The sequence below is a fragment of the Brachyhypopomus gauderio genome, chromosome 17, assembly GCF_052324685.1.
Source record: "Brachyhypopomus gauderio isolate BG-103 chromosome 17, BGAUD_0.2, whole genome shotgun sequence".
Classification (NCBI taxonomy): Eukaryota; Metazoa; Chordata; class Actinopteri; order Gymnotiformes; family Hypopomidae; genus Brachyhypopomus; species Brachyhypopomus gauderio.
Window position 1 is genome coordinate 19874863 of NC_135227.1, and position 15938 is coordinate 19890800.

General features: G+C 41.0%; 1 protein-coding gene across 2 annotated transcripts in view; it reads left to right on the top strand.

The window, feature by feature from the left end:
• Positions 1-15938, top strand: part of LOC143480931 (cytidine monophosphate-N-acetylneuraminic acid hydroxylase-like) — a 37188-nt gene that overhangs the window by 3532 nt on the left and 17718 nt on the right. The window contains exon 1 of one of the 2 annotated variants that reach the window (XM_076978800.1): positions 5825-5893. The exons of the other annotated variant lie outside the window; for it this stretch is intronic. The gene's annotated coding sequence lies outside the window, so the exon portion shown is untranslated. Of the gene's footprint in view, positions 1-5824; positions 5894-15938 lie in introns of those variants that run through there. 2 annotated transcript variants of the gene reach the window in all.

The window sequence follows — 15938 nt, forward strand, 5'->3', positions numbered from 1 at the left end:
TTGAGGCTTTTTTGTTTGTCTGGAGCCAAGGAATGCACCTGAAGTGGAATTTTGTTTCTAGGACCTACGGGGTGGGAGATATGGACCAAAACGCAAAATGCTGCGCTATAGCGCCACCATCAGGCCAATGTGGGTCTCTGTACTTTAGCACGGTCCCGCAAACAGACTACACCAGTCTGCCAAGTTTGGTCTCCCTGGGCCTTACGGTCTAGGCTGCAGTATGCGTTTTATGCGGAGAAAAATAATAATAATAATAATAAGAAAGAAAAATCCGAGCAATAACAATAGGTTTCCCACACTATGTGTGTGAACCCTAATAATAAAAATAATGAGAGTAGAGGTATGGTACCAGGAGGGTGTTACATCAGATATGGGGACATGTCCATTAGAGTGAGGGGTGGAGGTGTCACATAGTTCGTAGGCTGCTGTGCTGCGAGGAGTTGAACAGTCTTATGGCCTGGGGGACAAAAGACTTCCTGAGCCTGTCGGTGGAGAAGGTCTGGAACAGCAGGTTGCCGCTGAATTGTTAACCATGTAAATCCTGTAAAGCTGCTTTGTGACAACATGTGTTGTGAAAAGCGCTATATAAATAAATTTGACTTTGACTGAACTCCTCTGTCTGGTGATCGTGCTGTGCAGAGGATGGTGAACATTGTCCATGATGTTCAGCAGCTTGTTGAGGGCTCTCCTCTCTGCCAGTGGTGTTAGGGGCTCCAGCACTAAACCCAGCACAGAACCAGCTTTCCTCACCAGCCTGTCAATACGTCCAGCGTCCCTCTTGCTGATGCTGCCTCCCCAGCACACTACAGCATAGAAGAGGATGCTGGCTACCACAGTCTGGTAGAACACCAGTAGGAGCTTCTGGCAGATCCTGAAGGACACAAGCCTCCTGAGGAAGTAAAGTCTGCTCTGGGCTTTCTTGTAGAGGAGGTCTGTGTTCACTGACCAGTCCAGCCTTTCATCCAGGTGCACACCAAGGAACTTGTAGGACTTCACCATCTCCACATCGACCCCATCGATGGAGACTGGCTGCTGAGATGGCCTGGACCTTCTAAAGTCTATGCGCATCTTCTTGGTTTTGGTGATGTTCAGCTGCAGATGGTTTGCTTTGTACCACACAACAAAGTCCTCAATCAGGCTTGTGTACTCTATCTCCTGTCCATCACCCCTCCCACATCTGTATCAAACTATCCATCTCCTTGGACGAGTGTGGAGTAAAAACATTACAGCAGGTGTTGTTTGTGTTCCTGTTACTGATTTTAGAGAAGTGTATCTTTGCAGCTCCACCTCCCTCAGTTACAACTGGTGTAGTTTTACTCCACCCACGTTCAGCTCTCCTAGATTGTCTTTAGCACCATCATTGTGTTAGTTCCATCATTAGGGGAATTAGATCTAATGAACTTGGCTCGAGGATCGTGGGAGTTGGAGTCCACGATGGAAATGGCACATGTGAAGGATCTGTGAGACATAGGCCTACTGTATTTTTAATTTAAGAACTTAAAACGATTTGTGGGAAAATGTCCAGAGACAGTGTACATGTTCCCATAGTAAACACAACGCTTACATCCGGTTATATTTGTGTTATTTTTCTTATTTCTCATGGCAGATAAGTAGATATTGTAGGAAAAAAGAAATGTAATGTTCTCTTGGAAGACTGTGGGAAAACAGAGGTGAGGAGGCCACAGTGGCCTTGAGAAGAACAGGATGAGCTCACTCAGTGTAAGATGAAAGGTAAGCAGTTGTTAGATAACCAGGCAGACAATTAGAGAGGAGCAGGTGGGTTTCATGGAGAGCAGCCAATGTTGGGGCGTTACCGAAACTTGGAGAGAAATCGAAACTTAGAGAGAAGGAGTATGAAAGGGGGGACATCGCCCAGCACGGGAGGCTTCTTCGCTTGGACGCTGCTGAGATCCATTTGGGTTAGGTAGATTCCTAGGCAACTAGCACCAGTGCACTGAAGAGTTTGTACCACATATATTTTGACTACTTTATACTCATTTATATTCCATAAATTGATCTAAAAGAACTTTTGGTGTCAAGACTTTTCTTGGGTCACTCAGTCAAAACCAATCGGTTCATCGGGGTGGTGTTGGGGTCCATCTGGGTCCTGAGAAGAAATCCCAACAATATACTTATCTTATCTAATCAAAGTAGATATACATATCTTATCTAGTCAAAGTAGATATACATATCTTATCTAATCAAAGTAGATATACATATCTTATCTAATCAAAGTAGATATACATATCTTATCTAATCAAAGTAGATATACATATCTTATCTAGTCAAAGTAGATATACATATCTTATCTAGTCAAAGTAGATATACATATCTTATCTAATCAAAGTAGATATACATATCTTATCTAATCAAAGTAGATATACATATCTTATCTAGTCAAAGTAGATATACATATCTTATCTAATCAAAGTAGATATACATATCTTATCTAATAAAGTAGATATACATATCTTATCTAGTCAAAGTAGATATACATATCTTATCTAATCAAAGTAGATATACATATCTTATCTAGTCAAAGTAGATATACATATCTTATCTAATCAAAGTAGATATACATATCTTATCTAATAAAGTAGATATACATATCTTCAGTGTTGGGGTAATTACTCTAAAAAAGTAATCCATTACTCATTACTTATTACTTATTAAAAATTGAAATGGGATTACTTTACTCATTACTTGCTGGAATATGTAATCTAATACCTCATTACTTTTAAGTTACATCCTGAAATCCATACAAATACACTCAAATTTACAAACATCTACAAACATATCTGGAAAGTACAAATCAACTAATCTTTCAATAGTTTATTTAGGAACAGATCGTACCAGTAATAGCAACACTTAACGTGTATAAAATGGATTTCACTTTACTTGATGTTACTTATTTTCCATGAACAAGTCCATGTATTTTAGCAATAGAAAAATGTCCAATAAAACCTTCTTTACTGGTACAACAAAACAAAACCAAGCATTTCACAACAGTATAAGAACTGAATTCACAAAAATAAAATCTTCATAAATTAAATAAGTTCTCTTCAAGGGGCTCCTTTTAAACTCACATGAAACTGGCTGAAACATTCTGAATGCTCAGAAAACAAATGCCACAGATTTTTTTTTCACTCATCATTGAAATAGTGGTTAAATCTCAGTAACAAAAGTCTCTCAAATCGCCTAGAAGAAAGCTTGTTTCTCCTTGGAGTGAGGACAAGACTGCCTAGACTGAAAAGCCTTTCTACGGGTGCGCTTGATGGTGTTGCAGTGTTGTATTTCAATGAGATTTTCTTTATTCTGGGGAAGTGGTTCAGAATATCCATCTCTGATCCAGCTGATTTCAAGTACTCCATTACTTCACTCTCTGCATTGTAAGATGTATCTTCCTCTTCAAATGAAAAAAAGTCATCCTGACTTGAGATGGAAGGTGTTTTCTCTGCAGGCCTCATCATGGGCTCATGAGAGGACTCCTCACAACACTCTGTGGTCAGCAGTAACCTAACCCTGACTCGCCTCTCATCATCTTTAAGCCAGCGCAGCTTGAACTTGGGCAAAGAGACAGCTGCCAAAAGGGCATCCTTACTGTCCAATACAGTGGAAAAACGCACTTTGATAGCCTGTCAAAACAAAATACAAAAACATGCTTAACAAGCCTCTTTATTATAAAGATTTATTTGCTTCACACCATATCCTTACCTGTACAATTGCATCAGGTAGTCCCACTGTCATCCTGGAAAGCTCATTCTGCAATGCTAGTGTTTTAGACATTAGAATCTCCAGTGTTGGTAAAAGTGTGCCATAGTAGCAGTTATCTTCTCCTTGCAATATATCCAGTGCAGCAGTGAGTGGCTTCAGTACTGTGCAGTATTCCTTCAAGAACTGATATTCCTTTTCTGTGATACATTTTAGCCCCAGTCGAGAGAAAATGGTGTTCAGCTCTGTGATTGGGATCTCAGTAATGCGGTACAGGGCATCATAGAATGAGTTCCATCTTGTTGCAGTGGGTACAATGAGCTTTCTTTTAGTCACGTCTTCAACTAGCTCAGAGGCTATAGATGAGCGGCTTGTTTTTGTCCAAAGAGCTGAGGACTTCGCAGTGACACTTCTGTAGACTACTCTGGACTCACTGTTGGTTGTTAGCCATTTCTCCACATCATTACTTGAGATCAAGTTAAGTGTATGTGAAGCACATTTCATGTGAGGAGGGAGAGTAAACTGCCCTTCTGAATCAGAGGAGAGAGCCTGGCCAACATCTGTAAAGCTCACCTCTTCATCCCTGGGCTCCTCATCAGAATCTGAAACTGCATCTGGAGCAAATTCATGCATTCTAAAGGCTTTGATAAAATTAGATCCATTGTCAGTCACAGTAGCAGTGACTTTATGTGACAGCTTGTATGCTGAATGAACCTGTTCAATTTCACTGGCAATGACATCATATGTATGCCTCCCCTTAATTCTTTTACACGCCAGGGCAGCTTTTTCACGACAAAAACTAGTGGGGTTTATCCAGTGAGCCGTCATCCCGAGGAAGCTTTTATTGTGACATGTCCATATATCTGCGGTGGTAGAGACATACTCTAAGCCCTCAAATGTTTTTTTGAGCTCACACTCCATGTTATCATAACATGTGTCCAAATAGTTTGCAAATGTTTTTCGGTCTGATGGCGGTACACTTTTGCCTGTGACGGGAATCTTGTTCAGTATGTGTCTAAAAGACGGCGACTCGACAGTAGACAGTGGTAGCATTTCCTCGACTATGTATCTTCCAACAAGTCTTTTCATTTCACCGTTTGTTACCTTCCTTCCTGCTGGTGGATGAAAATCCAGTTTAGCTTGTTTGGGTGCTATTGGGGCACTCTCTTCTTCGACACAGGGGTCTTTAGCGACAAGTTTTGTTTTACCGTGCACCCTGATTAAGTGCTTCGACAAATTGCTTGTCGAGTTTGCTGCAGTTGAAAGGTGCTTTCGGTTTGGACATAACTCACACTTTACTGTAATGTTTTTATCTTTGCGTGAAACAAATTCAAAATAATGAGAGTATCTCCATCTGTGAAAACATCCACTCTCCTCCTCTGCCATTGTTGCCAAAGGGCGCTGCGCTTATTGCGCTCCTCACGTTCAGTCACGTGACATGCCCGGTAGTCAGTTACAGCAAGGCGCCAGTGCAGAAATTACGCAGAAAACAGCTTCGGGAAATCTTTTACATTTCGGCCATTTAAGATAATATTTCTATATAAAAATCGGAACAACGCAAGTAACAGTTTTTTATTAAGATAGTAACTGTAATGTGATTACAAAATATTTAGCTGTAATGCGTTACATTACTTCGTTACAGAAAAAGTACTCATATTACTGTAATGCGTTACTTTGTACCGCGTTACCCCCAACACTGCATATCTTATCTAGTCAAAGTAGATATACATATCTTATCTAATCAAAGTAGATATACATATCTTATCTAATCAAAGTAGATATACATATCTTATCTAGTCAAAGTAGATATACATATCTTATCTAATCAAAGTAGATATACATATCTTATCTAGTCAAACTACCACATCCTTCTCATTTACAGCCAAGGACACGCAAGTCTGGGTGAAAGTTTAACAGGAGCCTGTAAGGAACCACACTGCTACGGCAGGGAGAAGCACATCAAATGTAGAATAATAACTTATAATTGCTGAGGCTGTGTCCTGCTGCCCATCCCTCCTGTCTGTTCCACCTCTGCTTGTGACAAAGAAAAGTAAACAAAGAGGCAGAGCAAGTTAGTGCAGAACTAGACCAACTTCCGTGTGGCCGTTCAGATGTGACAAGAGCTACAGTTCCACGAAGGATTCAAAGCCGATGCTGAGTTAGTCACATTTCTACTTGACAGGTAGCTAATTACCTTACTTGCTTTACCTTTTTATTATTTGATTAAAAATAAACACAAAGCCGAGATGACTGTGCTTACAGGTCTGTGTTGATACCGTTAATTGATTTCCGTTCCTACATCCTATTTACCTATTTTTTATTATAGAAATATTATTGAATTAAGGAAAGCAAGCTACAATGTAATTAAACTACAACGTGAGTAAACTACAGTGTGATTAAACTACAACATGCATAAACTAAAAACAACTAAATGCAAAAAATTTATATGAACGAATATACATTAAGATAATAAGCTTTTTCATTCCTGTGTTTAATTATGGGCAGGTCATTTGTTTTTAACACCAAACTGTACATTTTGAAATGGATTAAATTATTCTGCTGGTAGATCTATTTAGCGTATGCATATGATTTATTGATCTATTTAGCATATAGATCAATGCAACATGGTGGCTTGGTGGTTAGCACGTTTGCCTCTCAGCACTGGGGTCTTGGGTTCAAGTCCCTATCTGAGTGGAGTTTCCATGTTCTCCCTGTGTTTGCGTGGGTTTCCTCCGGGATCTCCGGTTTCCTCCCACAGTCCAAAAACATGGAGGTTAGGTAAATTCGCAGTCCCTGACAAATTATCCCTGTGTGTGCCCGTCCACCTGCCCAGTGGTTGATTTAGTGGTATGATTTAGCCAAAAAGCAATTTGAATAATTATAATAGATTGTATGCAATGCTAAAGTCTACATAAATGTTTTATTTCTTACATTTTCATATAAAATTCAATAGATTGTAAAGGATACAGTCAGGCAGAAAAGCCTGAACCAGGCAGGTTAAAAAAAAAAAAAAAAAAAAGCTGGACCACATTTGGATTTTGGATGTAACACCAATTTTGAATATCACTAGCATTTGACAATTAGCATGTAAATGTCATCTTTATAGTATGTCCCGATAAGGCCATGTACTGTAGTGCTGAGGTACATATGTACAGTATGTACAAATGAGAGAATTGAGCTGTGATGTAAATATAATGTAAACAGAACAAAAAGTAAAAGGAAGAAGGTTCTTGTTCTGAATGATTATCACGCTTCATGCAGTGATTATGTACATTACAGTGTATGTGTGCAGAGCAGCTGTTTAAGACAGAGGAATGTGAGAGTGATTGTTTGGGAGGTAGATGCCCTGGAGAAAAGCTGCTTCACACACGTAGGCATCATGGTCACCACTCGTGTATGCTGCCCGTAGATGGTCTTTCATTGGTCACCACTCGTGTATGCTGCCCGTAGATGGTCTTTCATTGGTCACTACTCGTGTATGCTGCCCGTAGATGGTCTTTCATTGGTCACCACTCGTGTATGCTGCCCATAGATCGTCTTTCATTGCATACATGTAGATGGTCTTTGATCGCATTCAAGTCACCTCACAGAAGTTTATGTAAGAGTTGACTGAAGCGTAGTCAATCAGCGTGTTATTTGCAGATAAAAGAGGTCCCAAGGGCATGGGAGTTAGTCTGGTATGTGTCCTTGATGGCACTCCACCAGTGATACGGCACGCAAAAACATTGTTTTATCATGCACTGGTCAATTTCAAGGTTTTAGGCTATTTTGATTTGTTTGATTTGGAGTCTTCTTTCAGGCTGTTGGAAAAAAATTTTCCAAATTAAACCTTTTAGGTGTTTATTTCTCTACACTTTGTCTGTTTGCGACTGTAAATTGGTGCCAAATTCACAAAAAGTATGAACTGTTATCTGTTATCTGTACCATGTCACCACTGGTACCATTATAAGCTCTCCTCCTGCATAAGGCTATCGGATTCAAATATGTTCATTTGCTTTCTATCAGCAACCAATGGGTAGTTAAACGCTTGAGATCTCATTGGCTGTTGTTGATTTCTTAGAACGTGATTTGTTCAGATGTGTCACGTGGTCACATGCGCTTAAGACTCTTGATTTAGCTTTGGCAGTATATAAAATCTAACAATAATTGTCACTTGCGAGAAGATGCAAGGGAAAACTTTCAAAATCTGCATCTTGAAAAATGAATTAGATAATGAAACTAATTAGATAATGAAATGCCTACACAAAGGACATCATTGTGTAAAGGAGACTTGACCAATGTGCTGATTTAAATGAATTAATCAGTGGAGCAATTTGTGTTTATTGTATAGGTACAGGGATTATAATTAAAATAGATCCGCAGAATTACGGGTTCTGCAGCAGTTTGAGTTTAGAATGCAGTATGTGCAAAAGAGATGTGTACGTCAAAACTGTCAACGTATCTTCAAGATGCAATGAGTAATGATTTGATGTGAATGTGCGAATGGTGCTCTTAGCACATGAGTTAGGGTTGGGATATGCAGATCTAAAAAAAATCAGCATGATGTTGGGGATCCCTGGCCTTCATCTTAAAATGTATCAGAGACATGTAGCGCCCTCACTCTCACCAACGCTTAACGAGTTATACACGTGAGGGGCTCCGGGCTCTTCAACTTAATTAATTTTTGCCATGAGCTCAATCAGCATCAACTCAGATGTTAATACACAAGCATCACACAACAAATTTTCATTTCAAAATGCCAATCACCCAGTATAATCTCCTAAATGAAATGAACAGTAACAACTCAAAATATCTTCATTATGCTTGCACTCTGTGCCAAATGAGAGAAAAGAAATAACAGAAAAAGACTTTGACAGCTAGAGAGACAAACACAATAACTGGACTAAAACCTTCACAGGATTGAGGAAGGCGAGAGAGAGAACAGAGCCCTGTCTTTGAATCACCAACAGCTGTGGTACATAGAGATGTTGTCACATGGGGACAGTGCAGCATTTAGAGAGCTGGTTGCTCTGAATCCAAACCCTGGGCACGATATTGTAAAATTGGATATCAACCATGATTTTAGACTCCCTATAGCCAAAGGATACGATACTCCAGTCGAAGCCAAGCCACCTTCATTTGTTTACATTTGACGCTTCTCTTTGATTTCCCACAAACAACTTTTTTGTGACATGTCTCAAGAAAAGTAAAGAATAATGGCATCATAAACACACAAACAAAGTTTTTTTTTTCTATAACTTTTGTACACAGTGACTGGATATCGGACTGACTGTTATTGTTCACATTGTTTAGAGTTATTCCGGACAAGATATGTCTGTTCGTCTGTCTGTCCTCACCAGCCATCTGATCTCACCAGTAGGTGCAAATCAGTTGACAGCTCGACTCTTTTGTCGAGTGTCTGAGACACATAGACACAAGTCAGATGACATGACTATACAATTGATCATCGAACTGTGGCCTAAGGTGTCCTCGTGCTATTTGCACTTATGGACGCCTTTATGCTTGAACATGGTGTTTGTTATGGACAAACAGTGAAGAGCACAGAAATCCAATAACACCACTCAGGTTCAGATCAGGGGTGCCGCTCATCCCAATCACCCCATTCCAGATCCTACTGTCATTGCCCACATGAGCATTAAATGCCCCCAGCAGAACAATGGACTTCTTAGAAAGGGCACCTTCCAGTATCCCCTCCAAGGACCCCCAGACGGCCTGGTACTCCAAACTGCAGTTTGGTATATAATCACAAACAACAGTCAGAGCCTGTTCCCCAACCCAAAGGCATAGGGAAGCAACCCTGTTGGGAAAACCCTACCTGAGGCATCGAGCCAAGGAGTCACTAGTCACTGAGTTGCAAGTAACAAGTCAAGTCCCAAGTCAATACAAGCGAGTCTCGAGTCAAGTCCCAAGTCTTAAACTTCAAGTCCTAGTCAAGTCACCAGATGTAATTTCAATATTTAACACAACTGATGCAGTTGATTAGTAGTATATTAAGTTAGTCAGACTAACTAATGTTAGGCGTTCGCTTGAGTGAGATGTCGTCGCAATTGTCGTCGTCACCTACCACCCCCCCCTCGCCTCAGTGACTTTCATTCGTCCGTCTGTCTGTCCGTCCGCCGCCCCCCGGGTCCCCGCTTTCGAATTATCGTTGGTGCGGACCGCTGACACAAGTCAAGTTGCTCATGTGGACCCTTGTAAAAGTTAATTTTCGACCCCTGAGTTATCACATCCCAGCTAGCTAGCTAACAGTTATAGCATTATGTTAAATATACATAGCAGAGATTTACTTTTGTTTGTGCAGCCTCAAACGTCGAACAAAGTTTAAAGTGGTTGCATCTCCATTTCTTATCCTGACTCCACATGTCTTGCATGTCGCAGTTCTTCTTTTATTCACAACAGCATAATCATTATAAGTGAACAGGATAATTTTTGGGAGCATGTTGTGTAACGCGGGGTGTACAGACCGGTACACACTGCGTAAGAAAATGAAGGGAGTATTGAACCCAAATGCCGTTAGGAACCAATTGGGATAAATGCTTATAATTAGGACTGTGTGTATGAAATAAGCAAACGCGAACAAAACTAAAGTCACTCAGCATACACACACCGTAGCAAAACAAAACTAAAAATGACGTGGAAGACTTCAACGCGTGAAAATGGAACTAAGGACGCCAGGGGAAGACTGGCAGCAGGGGAATGCCGCAACAAAACAAAACCCTTCCCAAAATAAAAGAGTAACCAATAGGAAGAGAGATCGCTGGGGGAAAACTTGAGATGGGCCAGTAAGAGGCGCAGGAGGTAGACACTCGAATAAATAATAGGTAAGTGAGAGAGATTAAGGTGGCGAGACACCTTACAACGAAATGCAACACCAGAGAAAGCGGAGAAGGGCTGACAATGTACCGGCATGACCAAAACGAATCAGCAGTGATCCGTTTCAACAAGCTTCCTTAAGAAGCCCTAGAAACGGCTGAAACGGATCACAGCTGATTGCGCCCAGCGAGTCTAGGACTGACTCGGGTGCCTCTTGTGGAGGTAGAAGGCGTGGCATCCGAGCCAGCCCTGACATGTTGCTTGTCCTCTCAGCACAATTTCAATGCTGCTGCCCCCTCTCCCCCGATCGGCTGCAGAACTTCACCTGTAGCTAGGTTACGAATAAACTGAGCTGAGCAGTTCACATTTTACAGCACCATTTAATACAAAATAATCTCTATTATCTCTATATTCTATATATAATTCTATATTACTTATTTATTATGTTAAAATAAGGATTTCAAGTCTTAAAGCTCAAGTCTGATTCCAAGTCCAAGTCAGTAAAGGTAAAGTCTAAGTCAAGTTGCAAGTCTTCAGTGATGTTGTCGAGTCAAGTCACAAGTCATCAGTTTAGTGACTCGAGTCGGACTCGAGTCCAAGTCATGTGGCTCGAGTCGGACTCGAGTCCAAGTCATGTGACTCGAGTCCACACGTCTGCAAGGAGCTATGATTAAGCCCACTCCTGCCCTCCACCTTTCACCTTGGGCCAATCCAGAAAGGAACAAAGTCCACCCTCTCTCGAAAGGGTTGGTTCCACAACCAACATTGTGAGCTGAGGTGAGCCCAGCTATATCTAGTTGGTATCTCTTGGCCTCACGCACCAGCTCAGGCTTCTTTCCAACCACAGAGATCACATTCCATGTCCCATGAGCCAGTAACAGAATCAGACCGCCAAAGCCCCCGCCTTTGGCCACCGTCCTATCCATATTGCACTGGACTCCTACTACCACCTCTCCCACAGGTGGTGGACCGGTGAGAGAGGGGAACTATGTAGCATCTTCTGGATGAGCCTGTCTGGGCCAGACAAAGACTGGGGCCAAGTAGCACCTCCCACCGGCCTGGCCCCAGTTTGTGCCCTCACAGACTCTTTTGAGTTTTGAGACAAGATGGCGCCTGTTTATTGTTTTATCCTCAGTTTTGTTTTTTTATGCTTATGATGCATCGGCAGCTCTAGTCTATGACCGGCAAATGTTGCTGCAAATTAAACACTCTACGGAAAACTTGTCGGTCACTAAAAACTTTTTATTTACTGGACCGGCTCTCTGCTCACCTGCTCGCTGACTTCTGCTACTGAGTGTCTGGGGGAGAAGATCAAAAACTTCACGGGAAAAGGAGGGGAACGAGGGCAAGTTCGGGCTACTCCGTTGTTTTCCTGGGTGGCACTGGGTCCTTCCGTGGGAGTGCTGGACGCCGTGGGGCGTGTGAGCGGCTGCGGTAGAGCATCCTATTTACGGTTGGTGTGTCCCACGATGGGTAATGTTCCAGTTGTCCTACAAAGATCTCTTTTGTGCATCCAGCGTGATCGTGAACGGGATGGACAGCGTGTGATACATGAGATTGTATGTGTCTCCAATGTCTTCCCAAACAGTACTTCAGACTTTTCTTTTTAAATGTGCCTGGTCAACGCATGTTCGATGACAAATAAAACTCATATCTTAAATGACTTATTTACAGGGAACAATTTAACTTTTCTGTTTTTAACTGAAACTTGGCAACGGGATGCGGACTTTTCTCTTTTAAACGAACTGTGTCCTTCAGACAGCTCTGTGATTGGGACTCCACGTTTATCCGGACGTGGTGGAGGTCTTGCAGTAGTTTGGAAGAAGCATTTTGTTTGCCAGTTAGTGAACACGGAGCTTTATTCAACTTTTGAACTGCAAATAACAAAAGTTGGTAAGACAAAGCCTTATGTGAATAAAACTTTATTCAACTATTGTGTTTTAATATATGGACCCCCGGGTCCAGCTGATCAGTTTTTAACTGAGTTTACTGATCTTCTGACGTCAATTATAAAACTGGATAGAGTTTTATTGCTTGGAGATTTTAATTTACATATTGATGACATCTTGGACAGTGTAGCCACTGAGTTTCTCTGTATGACTGAATCTTTTAACTTTAAACAATGTGTCTCAGGTCCCACTCATGCGGGTGGTAATACACTAGACCAGGGGTACTCAACTGGCGGACCGCGGTCCGGATCCGGACCAGAACGCAGTCCTGTCCGGACCCAATCTCATTCCTGATTAACTGGATACGGACCAAAACAAAACCGTAGCATTTATTTCAGGGCTATTGAAAAAACACTCCGTCACGAGTGTTACGTTTGCCACCCCCCGCTCAACAACACGTTCGCCACCCCCCCCCCCCCCCCCCCCAAACAATAAAAATAAATAAAAATGTTTGAATCTTGCTCTTTGTATATTTCATATACTATACTATATAATATTTGTTGTAATCAAACACTTTCTGTTTCCGCGTTTGAATTCGCGTTTGAAAAGCTAAGAAATTATATGGCGCAATTAGCTTGATGCTAATGTTATATAGGAAATCCCATGTCATTGCTAGCGAAAATTAGCATGGTCGCGTTGCATCACTGCATCACTGATAAATGTTGTGATCTAAACAGCAGGCTGGAAAAGGAGAGGAAAAGACAGGAAAACAAATTCATGTGCTCTCTATCTATCTATCTATCTATCTATCTATCTATATTTGTGTTAGAAGCATTTGATAGAAGCATTTGTGTTTCTGCTTGTTTGTGATCTAAATAGCAGGCTTGAATCTTGCTCTTTGTACATTTCTTATACTACTGAATCTTTTAACTTTAAACAATGTGTCTCAGGTCCCACTCATGCGGGTGGTAATACACTAGACCTTGTAGGATTAGACATTGATCAGATCTGTTGAGAGGATCTTCAAATTAGTGATCATAAATGTATTTTCTTTAGTCTAGTTGTCAATGGAGATCCTCTCTGTCCTAAACGTATATTACCCTCCCGTATTATAAACCAAAACACAGCTGACCAGTTTTCAACACTCTATGACAGGGGTACTCAAATAGAAATGATGAGGGGCAACAATTTTTTTTCAATGACTCAAGGGGCCATTTATTGGGACCGTGTATGATAACGTATCATAACAATATAACATGTAACATTTATAACATTTCCTTTTTATTCAAAACAAAATATTACCTAAAATAAAAATATAATTTGCATTTGGGCATAAATTAAAATTAATGGCTATTCGTTATCTCTGAATCCGTGAATGGCTTCATGTGCTTCGTCAAAACCCACGCTACTCTAAGGGAGCATTGATTGCGTTGCCTTTTGTTGTTTTGTCAAAGAAGTGTGTTGGATTCGGTTGGATGTTTCATATGATGCTTTAAGAGCCTTTAATGTTGTTTTTCTGATCTCGGAGTTTTGCGGAAATTGATTCTTAGTGTCGTTTCACATTGCACATTTTTATTGCCGCGACAGTTTCTTGACATATTAAGCACATAGGGCGAGTACTGGATGGTGGTAGAAAGAGCGCAAACCTTTCTGTCCATTCTGGCTGAACTGGCGGTTTTCGCTGTCCAGTTTTTTTAGGGGGGCAAATTTCGTGCATGTCATTATTGCTCCGGTCGGTAAACGTGTTGCCGCTGCTATCTGTTTATTGTTGCCATGGAGGCAATCCTCAGCCGAGATCACGGTGCGCGATTTCAAAATAAAAGCGGATAGCGCGATTGAAAAAGCTTGCGGGCCAGAAATAGATGCCCAATGGGCCTAAAAAGGCCCGCGGGCCGCTATTTGAGTATGGTGGCCCCTGGCCACTATCTTGCAAGAAGAATGGCTTAAAATCCCTCTGACCACTGTGCAGGACTTGTAGGCTATATGTCATTCCCAAGATGAATTGACACTGTTTTGGCCACAAAAGGAGGCCCTACACGATGCTAATAAATTATTGTGGTCTAAAACCAGGGGCCTCATGTACAAAGACTTGCGTGGATTTCTTACTAAAGATTGGCATACGTACAAACCCAGAAAATGGCGTACGCATAAACAAATCCGGATGTATCAAACTGTGCGTACGCCGGAATCCACGCACATTTCTTTTGTACATCCCAATCAAAGTGGAATTGGGCGCACAAAGTGACACGCCCCCCTATAAATATGCAAATTAATTTAAATTTGCCCTGCACCGGAGAAGTTTGCTCTCTGATCTATCACAAACCATTTCTAAAGGGGAAAGAAGAGGAACTTCACCGAATGTGAAAGTGGAGACGCTCCTGAATGAGGTAGAGGCGCGGAAAAAATGTTTGTTTGGCACGTTGTGGCATTACGGAAAAGCGCAAAAGGTCTGAGTGGGACAGCGTGTGTGAAGCTTTAAATGTTGTGGGGTCAGAATAATGCACACTGGCAGAATAATATAATGTACCTAAAAATAACAGTGATGCGCTCACTAGCATCAGCGACTTAATAAAAGAATTGGTTAAGATTTGCGCAGCGCATTAATTTGTCCTGGCTCTGGGTTCGCTGGGTGCTCCATCACCTCTGGGACCATCCAGGATTTTGGTACATTTCAGGGGTGGTCACTTCTGAAAATTTGATCTTCAATTTGATCATTTTTAGTCACATATTTATTAGCTACAGGTTATAGACTATCAAAAAGTTTGATTCGTCAATCTCAGATATGGAAGAAGTTTTGTCTTTATTAGATTGGTGTGCAGTAAATTGGTTTGCAGTAACAGGGTTGCGACTAACAGGGTTGCAAATTTAGGCCAAGTTGTGGTCTACCCCAGGAACAGATGCTCACTGTAAAATTTAGCTATGTATACAAGATCAAGGACAAATATGGTTATATAAGTATATAAAGTAAATTTTGACTACTCAATATTAGTCTTACAATATGAGGAACAGAGTTGCATTCACTGAGTGACACACACAACTTGGACAAACATATTTGGAAAAAACCTTGAAAATTGTTAGAGCACTTACCATTGGTCTTGCCATGTGGGCAGGAAATGTCCTTGTGATGTAACTTCCTTTGTGCCAGTACACAAATATTTTTAACCCTTTCTCTGCCAGATAAAATTCCTTATGGTAACAGGGCTGCGCGCATGTTGTGGAACACAACTTAATAGTGTAAAAACTGTGACATGCAATACAATGTAAACCAAAGAAGTTGTTTGTAAAGGAGATGCATTTCAACAATATACAAGAGGAAGTAATTTATTTAGAGCTCATTTTAATTGTTAAATTTGGCAAAGGAATTGGTCACCCAATGTGTGGGACAAGAAAAAACGGCCATTTTTTTAGGTGGTCCAAAGGTCTTTTGAATAATATCTAAGGAGCTTATTTTTCCACCAAATTTTACAGTTTGTCTTATAACAAGTACATTGTTAAAAAATAGTAATTTAGATATTTTGGATATGT